The following is an 18,167-nucleotide window of genomic DNA, read 5'->3' on the forward strand; positions in this document are numbered from 1 at the left end:
GCGCTGTTTCCTATCTCTATGGCTAAACCATGATCATGCCTGAAGTTGCTTCCAGTAGAAACGGAAGAGAGGCTAGCGGGAGATAAGAGGCTAATGCAGTAGGGTTTGGTTATAGGAGATACTTCTAGTTCCCGAATGCAGTAGAATCCGCCATGTGCGGGGCAAGAGAGGCGGAAGCACATTGGACAGCGATAGATCGATTACGAAGTGGCAGGACCTCCGAGTTTCAAGGGAAAAACCACCCGCTTATTTATACACAAAGCGAAATAATGCTCTAAATTCTTATTTTTATCTTTTCCATTTCTGCACTAATAATAAATCCAAACCCCAAATCCACTCCAAGTCACCAAGGGAACAGCCTCTGCCAGTAAGCAACAGAACTCTTTTGTAAGGACGCAAACCTACGCACGTTTGAACTGAAAAAAGTTCTACAATTCCCAGCATGCCCCAGCCAGCCATTCTGGGAGTTGTTTGAATTGTGGTGTTGGAGGAAAATTCTGAGAGTGCCTTGGACTGCAAGAAGATCAAACCAGTCCATACTCCAGGAAATAAAGCCAGACTGCTCACTTGAGGGAATGGTATTAAAGGCAAAACTGAAGTACTTTGGCCACATAATGAGAAGACAGGATACCCTGGAGAAGAGGCTGATGCTAGGGAAAGTGGAAGGCAAAAGGAAGGGGATGGATGATATTCTGGAGGTGACAGACTTGACCTTGGGGGAGCTAGGGGTGGCAACGGCCGACAGAAAGCTCTGGCGTGGGCTGGTCCATGAAGTCACGAAGAATCGGAAACGACTGAACGAATAAACAACAAAAAGGACTTCTTTCTGTCTAAATATGCATAGGAGTGCACCATAAAGAGCCCATTTATTTCGAAGTACCAACGAAATGGTAACACTGCCTCTGTCCCATTTTATTATCAAAGCTCTGGTGTGGGCTGGTCCATGAAGTCACGAAGAGTCGGAAGCGACTGAACAAATAAACAACAGAATGAAGATAACACTGTTTTATTTAAGCGTTCACATTAATTTCGATGTACTTTCATCAAGAGAGAGAATAAGGCCATAGCTAAACGGTCATAGCTAGACCTAAGGTTTATCCCTGGATCGTCCAGGGGTCAAACCTGTTCATCTAGGTGACACACAGGGGATCCAGTGCTCAGGCAGGGGCAACCCTGGATGATCCCAGGATAAACCTTAGGTCTAGCTGTGGCCTAAGTAGAGCTCCTACTGACTTAAATACGCATACACAGTATTGAAGACCCAGGATACAAGAAATCCTATTCAGTGTGCCTTTTTAAAACTTCCCTTTATTATTTGGGAAACACAGATTTTCTCACAATTCCCCCCCCCCCAACCCTAATAGTCCAAAAATGTACATCAGTTCTTTTGAAGGTTATAAAGTTAATGCAAGAACTTTGGGTAGTAAAAGGGAGTTTAGCAAGAACTATGTAAACCACCCAGAGAGCCTCTGCTATGGGGCGGTATACTACTACTACTACTACTACTACTACTAATAATAATAGAAACACTGCATTCTTCAAAAAAGGGTACGGGATGGGAGGCAGAGAGTCCCTAAATTTGGTGCCAAAAGTATCCCCTGGTTATTCTAGAACTTTTTTTGCCTTTGTAATATTTTTTTTAATATCTTGGATTTACCCAATGAATGAATGAATGAAATTGTCCACTATTACAGTTGCATAATTCTCAAACATATAGAATGAGTACTTTTGAGTATGTGTAGAGTTGCTTCTCTTTTCCCAGAAGGGCATAAATGTTTTCTTAAAAGTTCTAATGGCCCATAATACTCCTTCTTTAGGCCAAGACTGCCCATGTATGCCATGGAATCTCATTTTTGCCCCTTGCTCCTGTCTTTCTGCCTGGTGGTGTTGGTTCCATAAAAGCAACACCGCCACATTAATCAAAAGCTTAAAACAGGGATGACCAACCTGGCATTTTATAGGCTGGATCTTACCCCTGAGGCATTTTTTTTTAATGTCTCATGGCAATCCTACAAAAAGTTAATTAATGCAAGATTAAAAGGTCAAATCTGGGCTGGGTGACTTTAAAAATAAGGGGGGCAACTCTGAGGGTAACAGAATCACTCATATTACTATAACAATTATCGTAACTATGAGCAAATTTTAATTTGATACTATCTAAACATCCAGGCAAGAGAACATCTCCTACTATAAAGCCTTTAAAAGAACCCCCTTAAATATTATAGACAATATCTGAAATGTTTGAAATACTTAAGTAATGGAGTAATCCTCTTTTTTGGACATCTCTTTCTCCACTTACTACAACCTTATGCAAATTCAGCTCAACACACAATCTTGGACAGGCGACATTTTTCTTGTAAAAATATTCAATATTCAAGGTTTTGCAGTCAATAGTTTTATTCCGCATATTTTAATTTAACCAGAAAAACATACAGGTAACGGAAACCATTGTGTAGCATGGTTGACTAACCATCAACATCATTCATGAAAGTATACTTACAAATAGGCCTTATTGTAGCTCAGTGCAAAATACTGGCTATGGTTTTGTGATTGGTGATCAAATAAAGAAGACTGACCACTTTCTATCAGATTATGCATGAAGCAAGCTCAAGCCAAACAGGAAGCTAACTTCAACGTATTTTTGTGAACCGCCCAGAGAGCTCCGGCTATTGGGCAGTATAGAAATGTAATAAATAATAATAATAATAATAATAATAATAATAATAATAATAAATAATATTGTGGCAAGTTAGGTCAAGAAACTGTCTGTGCTTGGTTTGGAGTTTTCTTTGCATTGGTTACTCTTTTAAAAAAAACTTTAGGCAAATTTTATGGCAACAAAATCACTATTAATTATTTACTATGTACATATTGCATACCCCTCTCTTTTTTCTTTCTTTCTTTTTTTTTTTTTTTTAAAAAAAACATATTAATTGGAAAAAATTAAAGCCATAAGGGCCATCTGGTTTGTAGACAGTTGTTATATTATTTTGATTTTTAGCCATCTCTGCTTTTTAATTTTTAGTCTACTACTGCTGACATATAACTGGTGGTTTTTCTACCACTCTTTGTGCCTTAATATTTTTGGAATTTATGGTTAAACCTTGGGTTTATTTTTGGTTGTTAGCCATGTCAAGGTTTTTTGTTTTGTTTTTGGAGGAAAGATGGATATAAAAGTTTTAAATGAACAACATAATAAATAGGTTTAGTGCTTTCCTTATTCTAGCATCAAACTCCGGGTGTGGGTTTTAGAGGCTGCACAGGAAGGATTTTGTTCCTATCAGTTCTAAGAAGAATGTGAGATTTGTGCTTGATAACACAGCCTGAGGTACTTTACACTTGAACCCATTAGATAAGGTGCATTTCACAGTGAGAAGAATGCTACCTTTGAAGAAAAATGCTTGCTGTTGCTACCTCCCTCACTCAGTATGTGGCATGTGGAACATTTAAGGGAGAAGAATATTGCACAGCAAGCCGCTACTTAGACAGCAGGACGACTTTGGAGTTTTGCACTCAATTCTCCCCCCGCCTGCCCAGTTCTAGCATCTAGAAATAAATCCTGCAATTCAAGCCAGGCTCTCAGCTAGCAGCACTATATTTTTTGTCATATTTGGTCATATCCACGCGCTCTTTGAAAAGCAACTCTGTCTGTCGCAGTCCCCTTGTAGCCTGACAAACAACTAGTAAATGTGTTCAGTAAAATCCTGCAAATACACCGTGAGTTATCCTTGTTGCCTCTTGACAATTCTCCTGGCTCGGTGAGTGCTGCAATGACACCCCCATCCCAACCTTGCTTCTTTGTACACAAATATGCCAATGAACCCATTCAGTCTGAAGCAGCGGCGGGGACTGGAAGCCTTTCTCGCCCCAAGGGCCCCATCGAGTCCAAGGAAGGACGGGCTGCATGCCTCCACCCTAAGATAAGCAGGGCTCTTCCTGCTCTGCCCTCTCCCTCCACTCTTACCCGTACCCACACATACCACCAGAGTAGCTCACTGCTGCAGTGGCAGAGAGGGAGCTGCTGTTCCTGGAACTGCTGCTTCAAGGTGCTCCAGATGTTCTGCTCCAGACTTTTCCCAGTACCCTAATCTGACTTCTTAGCCACCTCCCTTGGCCTCAAAGACAACAAATCACATGGAGGATACAGAGTACCTATTTGGCATTGCAGACTAAACTGGGTTCCTATGTATGGAACCTGGCTTCGGAACTCAAAGGGCACTTTATCATGGTTGGTTGTACTAGGCAAATACAGCTTCCTGGGCAAACACCAGTGTGGAGTAGTGGCTAAGGTGTTGGACTGAGAGCCAGGTTCTAGTCCCCACTCGGCCATTGGGTGACTTTGGGCCAGTCACATACTCTCAGCCCAACCTACCTCACAGGGTTGTTGTTGTGAGGATACATGGAGAGGAGGAGGATTATGTAGACCGCCTTGGGTTCCTTGGAGGAAAAAAGGCGGGGATATAAATGTAATAAATAAATAAATAAATAATGAACACATAATAGGATGGTTCAACAGGAAAGGGAAAGGGAAAACTCTGGTCCTGAAATGGATTGGCACCAGAGTGGAACAGAGAATTGGGTTAAGAAAGACTCATGAGAAAGCCGATCAGATCCAAGGTTATTCTCAGAGCTGAGACCACCAGTGTGAGGGATGCCCAAGCAAAAGGAATGAAAGTTGATTAGATAGGAATCTAAACAAAGGGTATAACGAGCTCAATGGGTCAGAAGCTGGACCCAGGATGGCTTTAAAACAAAGGAAATAATAGACTGGTTCTGCAAATGAATAGAAGGCTGAGGGAGTTTCTTATCCCTTGATTAATTTTACATCTTAGCTGGCTATACCAAGCAGTGCAGTGCAATATTCAAATCAGACATGTGTCCTCAAGAGGACTTTGGTGGTGATTCAGCTTGCTGAGCTGTCTGGAAGGTGGGGAGGCTTCAGAATTGGACTATTTTTTCCTGCCAGGGTTTTGGAATGGCCAATTCAAGGGTACCCTCTTAGTGGCATGTTTCAGTGTTATGAGGAGCAACTCCTTTTAATCAAGGAGGAAGAAAATATATTATGGCTCCTATGCCCCTGCGATGGTTTCATAGCCTTAACAGTCGTGACAGCTTTTCAGGCTGTGCTTTCTGGAACCTAGGGACTGTCTTCACGGCGCCAAGTTGGCACTACCTTCCCCCCAAACCCTACAGTTTTACTTACCCAGGGTGGCATCAGGTAACCCCAACACCAAGAAGGGAGTGTGGAGTTTCCAGTGTATCAGAGCCACCCTCCCTGCTCTCTTCCTGGTTTCCAGCGACTAATCGCCGGTTGCCTTCTATGAGGACTACACCCCTGATCAGCCCTGGATTGAGGTCAGACGGTGGAAGAGTTGTACTGACTTTCTCCCAGCGACTTTTTCAAAGCACAGCTTTGCAGGAAAGCCCTGTAGTGGCTGCAAATCTGTGGCTGTATCATATAACTGATGCAGCACAGATTTGCAGCCACCACAGGGCTTTGGCTGGGTATAGACAGTCTCCAATTCAGTTCAACTTATGTTCATGATATACTTGGAGATGCAAAAGTTTCAGAGCAGAAATTCTTTTACAATTCTTGTACAAAACCCATTACCCCAAACATTTGATTTTCAATGTCATTTGGTCTGTGGGGAAAAAAAGGTTCTCGTCAAACCAAAGCTAACATACACTATCTATAACTTTTGTTTATACTTTATTTATTTATTACATTTGTATCCTGCCTTTTTTCCTCCAAGGAACCCAAGGGAGTGTACATAATCCTCCTCCTCTCCATGTTATCCTCACAACAACAACAACAACTCTGTAGGTTGGGCTGAGAGTATGTGACTGGCCCAAAGTCACCCAGTGGGTTTCCATGGCCAAGTGGGGATGAGAACCCGGATCTCCTGACTCCCAGTCCAACACCTTAGCCACTACACCACACTGGCCCTTGTATTTTTAACACAAGTGGTTTGATCATTTAGCTCTTTTGAGAAAATGGTGGTGGGTCAAAGGCCCAACCATCACGTCTGTTCAAAGTTCCACTATTATAACCACTGTTCTTTCCATAGGCTTCTTTTATCTCTGTGCTGGCAGAAGCTGCTTTCCTCAGGAGGCTGGATTTGGCCTGGGATTGCCAGTTGCTGACCTCTGTTTTAACATACGTTTGGTTTCCCTGACTGTCTGATGAAGCCTCCTTGAAAGTAATCATAATAATTTATAGTGCACAATGTTATTTGTGAGGTCTAAATCTAGTACTTCCAGAATCAAAATTCTATTTCTTACTCATCAAAAACTGATAGATAAAAACTGCTTTGCTTATCTTCTGTTAAGTGGGAAAGTAGTTCATTATAATGGGGTAATGAGGAAAGAGCACAAGTAAGTCTTTTCCATAGAGCAAGACCCTCATTATAGAATTTTCAGTATCCTAAATTTGGCAGCAAGGTCATGCACTGCTTTCCTAGCATGTCACACTGGGAACTGTGGGTGGAAACAACAGTTACCATGTTTTGAACTGTAGAAAATGTTAATGGAGGGCTGCTTAGGGAAGAGAATTGAAAAACTGTTTACACATTGTTATTCTCAGATAATTACAATGCATCAGGGTCCCTTGTTATATTCCTTAGCATAATGGTTCATTTTCATAGGGCCACTTGCAGTGAGGGTCACAGGAATCTCAAGAGAAGCATATATATAAGAACATAAGAGCTATGCTGGATCAGACCAAAGGTCCATCTATCCAGCATTCTGTTCACACAGTGGCCCACTAGCTGCCCATAGGAAACCCACAAGCAGGACATGTGTGAAACATCACCCTCTTGCCCAAGTTCCTCAGAAACTGGTGTACATAGGCATACTGCCTCTGATACTGGAGGTGGCATATAGCCATGAGGACTAGCAGCCATTGATAATTTGATATCTTTCTCCTCTAGGAATTTGTCCAACCCCCTTCCAGTATTCAAGGCAGTAAGCCTGGGTGCACCAGTTGCTAGGGAACATGGGTGGAAGGGTGCTGTTGCATAATGTCCTGCTTTGTTGGTCCCTGGCTAACGGCTGGTTGGCCACTGTGTGAACAGGGTGCTGGACTAGATGGACCCTTGGTCTGATCCAGCATGGCAGGATCATGTTATGTTCTTATGTTCTTAAAGTCTCCAAATTGGTGGCCATCACATATCTTGGGGTAGTGAATTCCATAGTGTGTGAAGAAGTACTTCCTTTTATCTGTCCAGAATTTCCCACCCAATAGCTTTCTAGAGAAGTAGAAAAAATGTCTCCCTATCCACATTCTCCACACCATGCATAATTTTGTACTTCTCCATCATGTCGACCCTTACTCTCCTTCTTTCCAAGAGAAACAATCCCAGCTGTTTTAACCTTCCCTCAGCGGGGCTGCTCCAGCACCTTGATCATTTTAGTTGACTAACAAAGCATTCTGTAACATCCTGTCATTGATTCCGTCACGCTGATTCATTTTGGAATCACACAACAACAGTACACAAAAGGCCCTATTAACTATGGCAGAAACCAAGCAGACGCAGACATCATCGTCACTGGACACTGGATTTGGGGCCCTAACTTCCTCTTCACATCTTGTCTCTGCTGTACCTTTGCTTCCTACCTTTTTCTGTACCTTTGCACTACCTTTGCTTCCCCCACCTTCAGTCTATGCCTGAAGCTAATGTTTTTTTCTCACACACTAAGCAGTTTCATTCCTTCATCAACTCTCTCTTCTGACCTTGCTCCTTTCAATTTTTTGCTTCCTCTGTATGTTGTTGCTCTATGTCTCATCATGTAAAAAACAAATTAACTAACGCCCACTGTGGCTTTGGGCTGCTTCCAGCACTATGAATTTCAATCATGTAAGTGCTGAAGCGAGTAATTCTGGTGTCTAAAGCAATAATACAGGATTGGTTTATACCTGTGTGTCTGCTCATGAGAAAAACCTATGTATTTGTTAGGGTGACCATATGAAAAGGAGGATATCTTTAACAGTTGCATAGAAAGGGAATTTCAGCAGGGGTCATTTGTATATGTGGAGAACCTGGTGAAATTCCATCTTCATCACCACAGTTAAAGCTGCAGGAGCTATACTAGAGTGATCAGATACAAAAGAGGGGAGGGCTCCTGCAACTTTAACTGTTGTGATGAAGAGGGAATTTCACCATGCATACAAATGACACCTGCTGAAATTCCCTTTTCTATTCTACTGTTAAAGATACAGGAGCCCTGTCCTCCTTTTCATATGGTCACCCTAGTATATGTTTACCTTAACACAAGAGACAGCAGACTTCAGGCTTGTGGGATCCACTTTGTTTGTTTTTGTTTTACAAGAATCCTGAGATCCTAGATGCAAAATAGTGGCACAGGCAGACGTACATTAAGAATTAAGGAACAGGGTGCCTCTGAACACATGCTCAACCCAGGAATTTGTGAACAGTACCAGAACTGAGCTTAAAAATCCTTTCACCAAAACCCATTCCTATTTTTCCTTCAAGCATTCTTTTTCAGCAACCTAATTTAGGGGGTGGGGGGAAGGCATTTTTATTATTTCTGTCTTAGAAAGTTGGGAGTCATAAACGCTTGCCGATCTAATGCAAATCACCCAGAGATCTACCTATAGATCCTGATATATCTTCAGCTCACCACAGATCCCTCTCACCCAAGACTTGTATACATATACTTTATATCTTGCCAATATTATGATCCCCTGTGTAGTTTTCATTTGCCATAAGTTATTTCTTCTCAGGATTTCCTCTGTTATCATTTTGTTGTGATTATAATTCCCTTTTTCAGAGGTTAATCTGTACGGAGTATAGAATACTGCATATAGTTCTGGTTACTGCACCTCAAAAAATATATTCTACAGCTGGAAAGGGTACAGAAAAAGTCAACCAGCCTCCTGACTTTACAGCAACGCTTTGGCACTACCATGCACTTTGCGCTTACACTTGCATTCCTTCCCTACATCTGCACAGGAAGGAATGCAAGTGCGAACTTTCCTGGTTTTTAAAAGTAAAAAAATAAAAATGGGGGGAGAGGAACGGGCAGCCAGAGGGAGGAACCGAGGAGAGGGGACTCGGGGCGAACCACATCTCCTCTCTTCCCTCTGGCTGCCTATTTCTACCCCCCCCATTTCTTTTTCTTTTTATTATCTGTATCTGCGCAGCTGCGGAGATACAGATAATTTTTTTAAAAAAAGGAGGAGAGGAATGCCCTCGTTCCTCTCCTCCCCGTTTCTTTTTCTTTCTTTTTTACTTTTACAGGTGGGGGGGGCGCCCATAGTGACCAATCGGGGGCGCCATGGGCTCTGCTGCCAAAAAAGTTGGGGTAAGTGCCCGACTTCTTTGGAGCAGAGTTTCCAGGGTTTGCCCTGAATGTCTTCGCAATGGCGGCTGTGTCATGTAGATGACGTGCCACTATTGCCAAGCCACCCGGGGCAAACCCTTCATGTAGACATGCCCTAAGGGCACGATCCTATACATATTTAGACAGTTCAAAGTCCTACAACTCCCAGCATTAGCCAGCCAACCATGGTTAGTTGGGGAATGCTGGGACTTGTAGGACGTTGTTCTGTCTAAACATACATAGGATTATGCTCTAAAATTATCAAGGGGTTGAAGCAATCCTCTTATGATGTAAAGTTACAACATTTGAGGTTGTTTACGTTAGAAAAAAAGCTGTAGGAGAGACATGATAAAGGTGTACAAAATTATGTATGATGTGGAGAAAGTGGATAGGGAGACATTTTTCTCTCGCTTGCATTAGATCCTGGGGTCATCCCCTGAAGCTGAATGGTGCAATGGAGCTGAATGGAGCTTCGGCTATTGGACGATATAGAAATGCAATAAATAAATAAATAAATAAATAAATAAAATTCAGGACAGACAAAAGGACGTATTTCTTCACACAGCACTTTGTTAAATTTAGGATTTAGCTTTCGCAAGATGTAGTAATGGCTCCCAATTTGGATGGCTTTAAACCAGGATTAGATGGATTCCTGAAGGATAAAGCTATGTGGCTACTGGTCATGCTGGCTGTATCTTACCTCTACTATCAGGGGCAGTATGCCTCTACATGCCAGTTGCTGGGAACATGAGCAGGAGGGTGCTCTTGCAACAGAATATGCGAACAGAATGTTGAACTAGATTGGCCTTTGGTCTTATCCAGCACAGCTATTCTTATGTTCTTATCACTCATCTTTGTGAATGTCTGGTCCTCCAACAGCCAGACAAATAGATAAGGACAGATAAATATGGTGGCAAAGAGACTCGGATGTGAACCAGGAAGTTCCTGGTTCAGATGTCTCTACTCCCACGAATTCACTAAGTGATTTCAGACAACCCATTCTCTCAGCCTCCATCCCCCATCTGCAATGTGTGATAATAATGCTAACTTAAAGCCCCATCACATCTAGTCAAACATATGGCTCCCGTCGCTTCTTCTGTCGCCATTCCCACGTCGCTTGCTGAAAACAGGAAGTAATTAGCCCCATTCAGACCGGTAGGAGAGAGCAGCAACTGGACTTAATGAGGGGTTTTTTGCGGAGCAATAATGGCCAGAAGAGGACGAAAATGTGCGAGAGGCAGACAACGTCATGTGAGTAATTTGCGAGTGCTCTGTAATGAGCATGCAGTAAAACGCTCGTCGGATGGAGCTGTTAGGCCCTTTCTACACCTACCGGTGTAGAGGTAGGGAGAGGGGCGATCCTGGACTTACCTGCTTCTGGGATCGTCGCCCTCAGTCTAAACAGGCTGTGTGACATCACGGGCATCGTGCCCATCGCGGCTGCCTTTTTTTTTTAAAGGGCCAGAGTCAAAAATTAAAAGGTAAGAAAAAACAAACAAAAAGCCTCGACCCTGTTCCCCACCCCTGAGGGCCCCGAACTCCCTCCCCCCCCCGTCCCAGCTCCTTCGCTCTGATGATCCTCGCTACTCACAGGGAAGAGGGAAGAAGCCGGAAAGGCACCCACACCGCCTGAGGTCCTCAGGATCGTTCCAGGACCGCATGTAAAACCAAGATAATTGACGTCTCAGTTGTCCTGGGAAAATGGAGGGAAGATCCCTCCCTGATCCCAGGATCCCCTGTGCGTCATTTGGACACACAGGGATGATCCCTGGAAAAACGGCTGGTGTAGAAAGGGCCTTACTTTCCAGGGCACTAACCTACCTTAAAACATTTTTCAGGGCTATATATGTTCTAAGTTTTTATTTGTTTAATTAAAGCATTTTTGCACCATTTATCAGACAAAAACGTTCTCAGAGTAGCTTCCAGGTTACTCAAAAATAAGACAGTCCTAGCCCTACAGACAGGAAACAAAAGAAAAAGGGGGATGGGATGGAAGGATGAAGGAAGAGGAAAACAATTAGATCAGGGTGGGAAACTTGTGGTTGTCAAGATGTTTTGGCCTACAACACCCATCAGCCCGAGGCAGCATAACCAATGGTGAGGGGTCATGAGAGTTATAGGCCAAAACATCTGGAGGGGCACAAGTTGCCCATCACTGAAGACAGGTTGGATCTAGAATTAGTTAGTCTTGGAGTAGACCTTTTAGAATTAATAGGACTATAGTTAGTAATAACCATCTTAAGTCCATGGATTTCACTGAGTTCACTCTAAGTGTGACAAAGTCTGGATCCAGCCCATATAATTATTATTATTTTATGGGCTTCTTTAAATGAGCGATTTATAGCACACTTGTGCTCATGGAAGTTTGCAGGTTATTTTGACAATGTTGTGAGCCTCCTGCGCATCTCCCACTCCTTTTCCTAGTTAATCCGGTTTTTAAAAAACCCTCAGAAAACCCATTTCTTCTGAAATATGTTGGGATTTCCTGCTGTGTGCAGTTGAAGTGGTGATAGAAAGCGCCCACTAGAGGGCACTGTCCCATTGAACTATATGGGCTGGTTTTTTTTTAAATTCCAGGCCACGTGGTCACTGCTCTCTTTCCGTGTAATTCAGCAAGTTTCAAATGTGGAAATGAAGCAGGAAGCAGAGCAATAATAAGGAAATGTGATTTCCCCCTGTCTGAAAGACTTCCAGGAAATATGGGGCCAGGAATACCAAAGCATAGGTTACAAGAGGACAATTGGTCCTCAACAACCATGCCAATAGTCTGCAACTATCTGGAAGAATTTCCCACACTCATACACAACCCAGCTAACTTCTTGACCCTTGTCTACTTGAATGTATTAATGAATGTATATTGTACAATAGTAGCTCTGGCCTGGGGTAGCTTGATGCATGGCACTCTGGTGACAGTTGTGGCCATTTCAAAGTACCTTTTGAATGTGGCAGCATTTCTGCTGCCTGCGTGGCCATTAAACTCGTGCAATTGTACTGACTCCCATTTGAGCTTCCAAGTCTGACCCAATTCTTTTGTATTCCCCATCTCTTTAGGAGATCAGGTCCCTTTGATATGCACAACCTGTTTGTGAAAAAACTGGACCGCTCTGGATGAAGCATCAGCTCCTTGGAAGCTGAAGGATTTGACACACACAGTACATGCTGAGCTGCAATTGTCCATTCCAAACACTTCCCCACCAGCCCTTTTGTCTTCTCCATGCCAGATAAAGCACCTGCTGTGAGCTCCATTTAGTGTATAAGTTCCAAAAAATTTCCATGGCCCCTCCTGACACATCCAAATCCGAGAACAAAGGACAAGAGCATTTTCTGGGCCTCTCTATCTGCTTTCCCCCTCCCCCAAGAGCTGGTGTCCTAGACCCTTGGAGCCGAGCACAGTACCGAAACATTTACATATTTTACAGCACAACACCCTCCACCCACCCCACCTCACACTTCTCTATTAGTAAAGGGACTGTCCGTTGCAGGACATGCCCCAGGGCAAAGCTAATGCATCAAACCTTCTCATAACGTGCACAGTCCTGTTTACATCACTGGGAGCTTTATATATCTGATGCTTTCGCTACAAGCCAGACCAGAGAGACATTCACATTAATTTTTATAGTTATGGCTACACTTTAAAATCAGATAAAAACCTAACAATATAAAACAGCTATTGTTTTTAAAGTAATTATTTTATACTCTTACAAGGGATTCATGAATTCCAATTTGTCCTAGAGATGGATTCAAATAATTGTATAACTGTATTTTTTTTAATTTTTTGAGCCACTTTTAGGGCCTCCGGACAGAAAAGCAGCCTATCTAAATCAATAAACTGCTGGTGTTTTATTTTTAAAGGGAGAGTGGTCACTGGTGGTGGTGGGGGTTTAGACCCAGCATGCCTTGGTGCAATACAACCTGGGATCTTTTGCACTGGGTACAAACACTGCTGCTTCCTGAATCACCATCCAATGATTTGGACTTCAATTCCCATCAGCCCCAGCTAGCATGAGCAAAATTCAGGAATGCTAGATGTTATGGTCCAAAACATCTGGAGAGTTGCCCTGTTATGTCATCAACATATTTTTCTTCCCGCCCTCTCCTAATTTGTTTTCTTCTAGCATCGTGCCTATGGAAGAGTTTTGTGAAACTCTAATGCTAGAACTTCGGTTTATGTAATTGTTGCTCCTAATATTTTTATTATTTATTTATTTTTAACATTTCTGGGCTGCCTTTCAAGGCAAAAGCCCTCCCAAGGTGGCTTATAGCAATAAAATACCAAAAAACAGTTAAAATAAACACTATAAAGGTGAAATGTATGACACTGTTCTTTGGATTTATCACATTTGTATCCCCTTCATGTGACTGATGTACCTGGAGGGTATGTATTTTATCCCACAGAAGTTCTGTGAAGTAGGCTCCAAGAGAATAACTAGTTTTGTGTCTCAGTAGGTATTTTGAACCCAGTTCTCCCAAGTTCAGAAATCAACCCCAGTCTTTTCCAACCTCCTGTCCTCCAGATTTTTGGGTTCAACCCCCATTGGCCCAAGCCCGCATGGGCAATGGCCAAGAATGCTAGGAATTGCAGCCCAACATATCTGGAGGGCACCAGGTTGGGGAAGGTTGCTTTATCCACTATACCACGCCTTTCACCCTGCCTGTGCCTTCCAGTAGTATCAGGCTGACCAAATTTAATCAAGTCCCAGGTACTTGATTCCATTCCAATAGTGCTCAAGTCACGTCCTATGTAATAGTCAGGGTTATTGTTTTCTGCAAGAAGTTGAATTTAATGTTGGATTTTGTAATGCTAAGCCTTCGTGAGATTTTGTAATCTCACGAATGCTATATTGTGAGTCACCCAGTTGTGGGAAAATAAAATCTTCCAAAAACAGGGTAAAACATGACAAGTTGCAATCTGGACAAAATACCAAAATATATGCCCAAAAAAGTATATCCTTACTGACTTCCCTGTATCAAAAAATGGCTATGTGAACTGGCTGCTCAGGCAAAATCATATATGTCTTCCAAACATCATGTTTGCTAGTTTTCTTCTCTATGTGATACTCCCACCATGCAGAGAAGTGCATAATATCTCTCCAAAGAAGCACACCGCCATCCTGGCCACTAATTTTTTTTTTTAATGACAAGAGTATGCATGTGTATAGGGGTGGGATAGTCATGTTATGTGGCCGTCACCAAAAGCCATCCAAGACAGTAACAAATAGGGGCCTGTAATATGCATGCAATTATGTTCCACAGGGAAATTGCAATAGCAATGGACACACTACCTATGGAGAAAAACTGTATATTTGCACCCTTCAAAAGAAGACATTGGTCTGGTTCGCATGATCACCGCAGTCATGATGGCTTGTTTAAGCTGTGGTCCGTATCAGGCACAGCTTGTCATGTCGTCCAAACCCAAGCAAAAGGAAATAACCTTCAAATAAGCCATGGCCTATTGTAAACCTGTGTGCACCAGTTGCTGGGGAACATGGGTGGGAGGGTGATGTTGCACCGTGTCCTGCTTGTAGGTCCCTGTTCGACAGCTGATTGGCCACTGTGTGAACCGAGTGCTGGACTAGATGAACCCTTGGTCTGATCCAGCAGGGCTCTCCTTATGTTCTTACGCTGGGTTATTTGACAGTTGTTCGCCCCTCCAACAAGCCATCCTGCCCAGGTTCAGGTGGCATGACAAGCTGTGCTTGGGTTAGTAATTAGGCAAAGGGCACCTAATTACATGCACTGCAGCTTAAACAAGCCACTCTCAGCCTGGCTGCTTCATCGTCGTCTGAAACTTAACATGGCAAAGACTGAATTGCTTGTTTTTCCGCCTAAACCTTCTCATCTTTCATTCTCTCTCACTGTCAATGATGTTACGCTTACTCCGGTCAAGGAAGCTCATAGTCTTGGCTTCATATTTGACTCATCGCTCTCCTTTATTCCTCATATTGAGGCAGTAGCTAAATCCTGTCATTTTTTCCTGTATAATATTGCCAGGATTCGATCATTTCTGTCTGTCTCTTCTGCCAAGACGCTTGTTCATGCACTGGTTATTTCTCGGTTGGACTACTGCAACCTTCTTCTCTCTGGCCTTCCTTCTTCTCACATCAGTCCGTTGGTTTCTGTCCACCACTCTGCCGCTAAGATCATCTTCCTGGCTCGCCGCTCTGACCATGTTACTGCACTTCTGAAATCTCTTCATTGGCTTCCAATTCACTTCAGAATCCAATATAAACTTCTCCTGTCGACCTTCAAAGCTTTTCACGGTCTAGCTCCTTCCTATCTCTCCTCTCTCATCTCACACTATTGCCCCGCTCGTCCTCTTCGCTCCTCTGATGCCATGTTTCTCGCCCGCCCAAGGGTCTCTACTTCCCTTGCTCGGCTTCGTCCATTTTCCTCTGCTGCCCCTTACGCCTGGAACGCTCTTCCAGAACATCTGAGATCCACAAGTTCAATCGCAGCTTTTAAAGCTCAGCTAAAAACTTTTCTTTTTCCTAAAGCTTTTAAAACTTGATGTTGTTTGGACTTTACACTGTTAGTTTTACCCTACCCTGTGCCTGTTTACGCTACCCCAGTGCCCATTTGCATTCTCTTCCCCTCCTTATTGCTTTACTATGGTTTTTATTAGATTGTAAGCCTATGCAGCAGGGTCTTGCGATTTACTGTTTTACTCTGTACAGCACCATGTACATTGATGGTGCTATATAAATAAATAAATAATAATAATAATAATAATAATCATACACATTGGAGTAAGAACTGCATATATATTTCACAAAAAAACAAATTACCTGGAATGGTGCTGAAATTGCATTTTTTGCTGTTCAGCTGTTCAGTATTGCTTATTTCTTTTATTTATATCCCACCTTTTCCTCTACAGAGCTCAAAGTGGTGTACATGTTTCCTTGCATTTTATCCTCACAGCAACCCTGTGAGGTGGGCTATGTTGATAGTGATTGGCCCAAGGATATTCAATAAGCTTTATAGTTGGGTGATGATTTGAACCTGGGCTTCTCAGCCTTATTCTGACAGCTTGTAATCACTATTCTAGAGGGGTGGGAAAACTTCAGGCTTGTGAGATTTACTTTGTTTTTTACTAGAACACTGATCCACCAACAAGAGCTGGTTGCAAAAAGACACTGAGAATTAAAAAAAATCCTGAGCCTAGGAATTTGTTTTGATTACCAGAAATGAACTGAGCTCACGATCCTTCTACATAGACGCTTTCTTCATTTCAGTAGAATAATTTGGGGTGTGTGTGTGAGGAGTTATTTTGTTGTTTTTGGTATTGTTTATTTTATTTTATTTATTACATATTTATACTGCCCAATAGCCGAGGCTCTCTGGACAGTTCACAATTAAAACCATCAGTACAACAAGTCAGATGATAATATAAACTATAAAGGTTTAAAATACCATATAAAAGCAAAATAAGTCACAGCCCAGGGAAAGCCTGTGCAAACAGATATGTTTTCAGGAGGTGTTTAAACAACTGAGAATCAGAAATCCTTGCCCATCTACTGCAAAATGCTCAGAAATCTATCAGTAGATCCCAACCTGCTATACTTAACTGGATCTCCACTTAGTGGTGCCGAGAAGAACTGAAGAACTGAAAAGCATGTAAGGGACCACAGAATCATTTTGAAACCCTTTTGTAAATTACCTAAGGATGGAGACTTTCAGGAGTGTGTGCATGGGGTGGGATGGAGGCACTGTGTGTTGGTTCTTCTGTCTTTGGGCCATGCACAAGCTTTTTGACTTCCAATTAGTTGTCCTATTTCTCCAGATTTCTCTGTCATTGTAGTAGGTTATTTAGAATGTAGCCATACCTAATTACATTATTATGACATACTCCACCCCACCCTGCAGGGAATTTTACTTCATCCGACCCTTCACTAACACACTTGGTCCAGGAAAAGGAATCACCTGTATTGTTTTGGAACCTATCTGATAAATTCATGTCTGCCCCTTTGAACAGTGGGAGATGTGAAAGAAGAATGTTCCCAGATTTCCATAGCATCTTTGGAGGGAGCTGCAGATAACACAGGAAAGGAAAAGGAGCACTCACCTCCCCCCAGAGCTGGGACCCTGCTGAGCACTGTCAGCTTTTATGGACAGGTGGGAGGGCAAAACAGTGTGAGGAATTCAGTAGGGAAGCACTTTGATCTTGACTTTGAGTTCCCAGCAATAGCAATTGCCTCCCACATGCTCCTAGGATTTTTCCTACAGTCAAAGAAAAGGGCTCCGATAAGATTCTGCTTGGGCAAGGAAGGAACTGGTCTGTCTGCTTTGCTATTGCCACAAAGCTTTTATGAGTTTTAAAATTTATATTCCACTTTTCTTCCAAAATGGAACTCAGTGCAGATTACACTAGTAATCTACATTATCCCTGCATTGGCAGTTATCTGACGAAAACAGGGATGCTCTTTTACAAGCTTTCGCCTTGTAAATAAACCTTGTTAGAACTTAACCTGTGCCTCAGCTACCTGACATAACGATTTGCATTGCTCATATTCTCATACCAACATTCAGGGAAACTTCCCCCCCCCCCCTTCACCTTTACTATTGTTGGAATTTCTTCTCCGTGTGTTGTTTCTGTATGCAACATACAGTTCACTTCCACTCAAAGAATACAGCATGGTCACTTCATGTCTATATGTGGCAGAGTGTCCTTGCACATATAGGCATGAACAACTTTTTCAGCAGAGGTCCAGAATGGAAAAATATTATAGGCCAGAGGACTGGGGCTAATTTTTTATATTTCTCGATGCACCTCATTTTCATTCATATGACTGAATTGAATTAGAACTGAATAAACTTACATGACAAAT

The 18,167-nt window shown here is 42.5% G+C and overlaps 1 protein-coding gene across 1 annotated transcript in view; it reads right to left on the reverse strand.

Annotated features, from left to right (window-relative positions):
* The window catches only part of ALDH6A1 (aldehyde dehydrogenase 6 family member A1), a 287,758-nt gene that overhangs the window by 238,617 nt on the left and 30,974 nt on the right, over nt 1-18,167 (reverse strand). The gene's annotated exons all lie outside the window — the stretch shown is intronic.

Source organism: Elgaria multicarinata, chromosome 2 (genome assembly GCF_023053635.1).
Source record: "Elgaria multicarinata webbii isolate HBS135686 ecotype San Diego chromosome 2, rElgMul1.1.pri, whole genome shotgun sequence".
Lineage (NCBI taxonomy): Eukaryota > Metazoa > Chordata > Lepidosauria > Squamata > Anguidae > Elgaria > Elgaria multicarinata.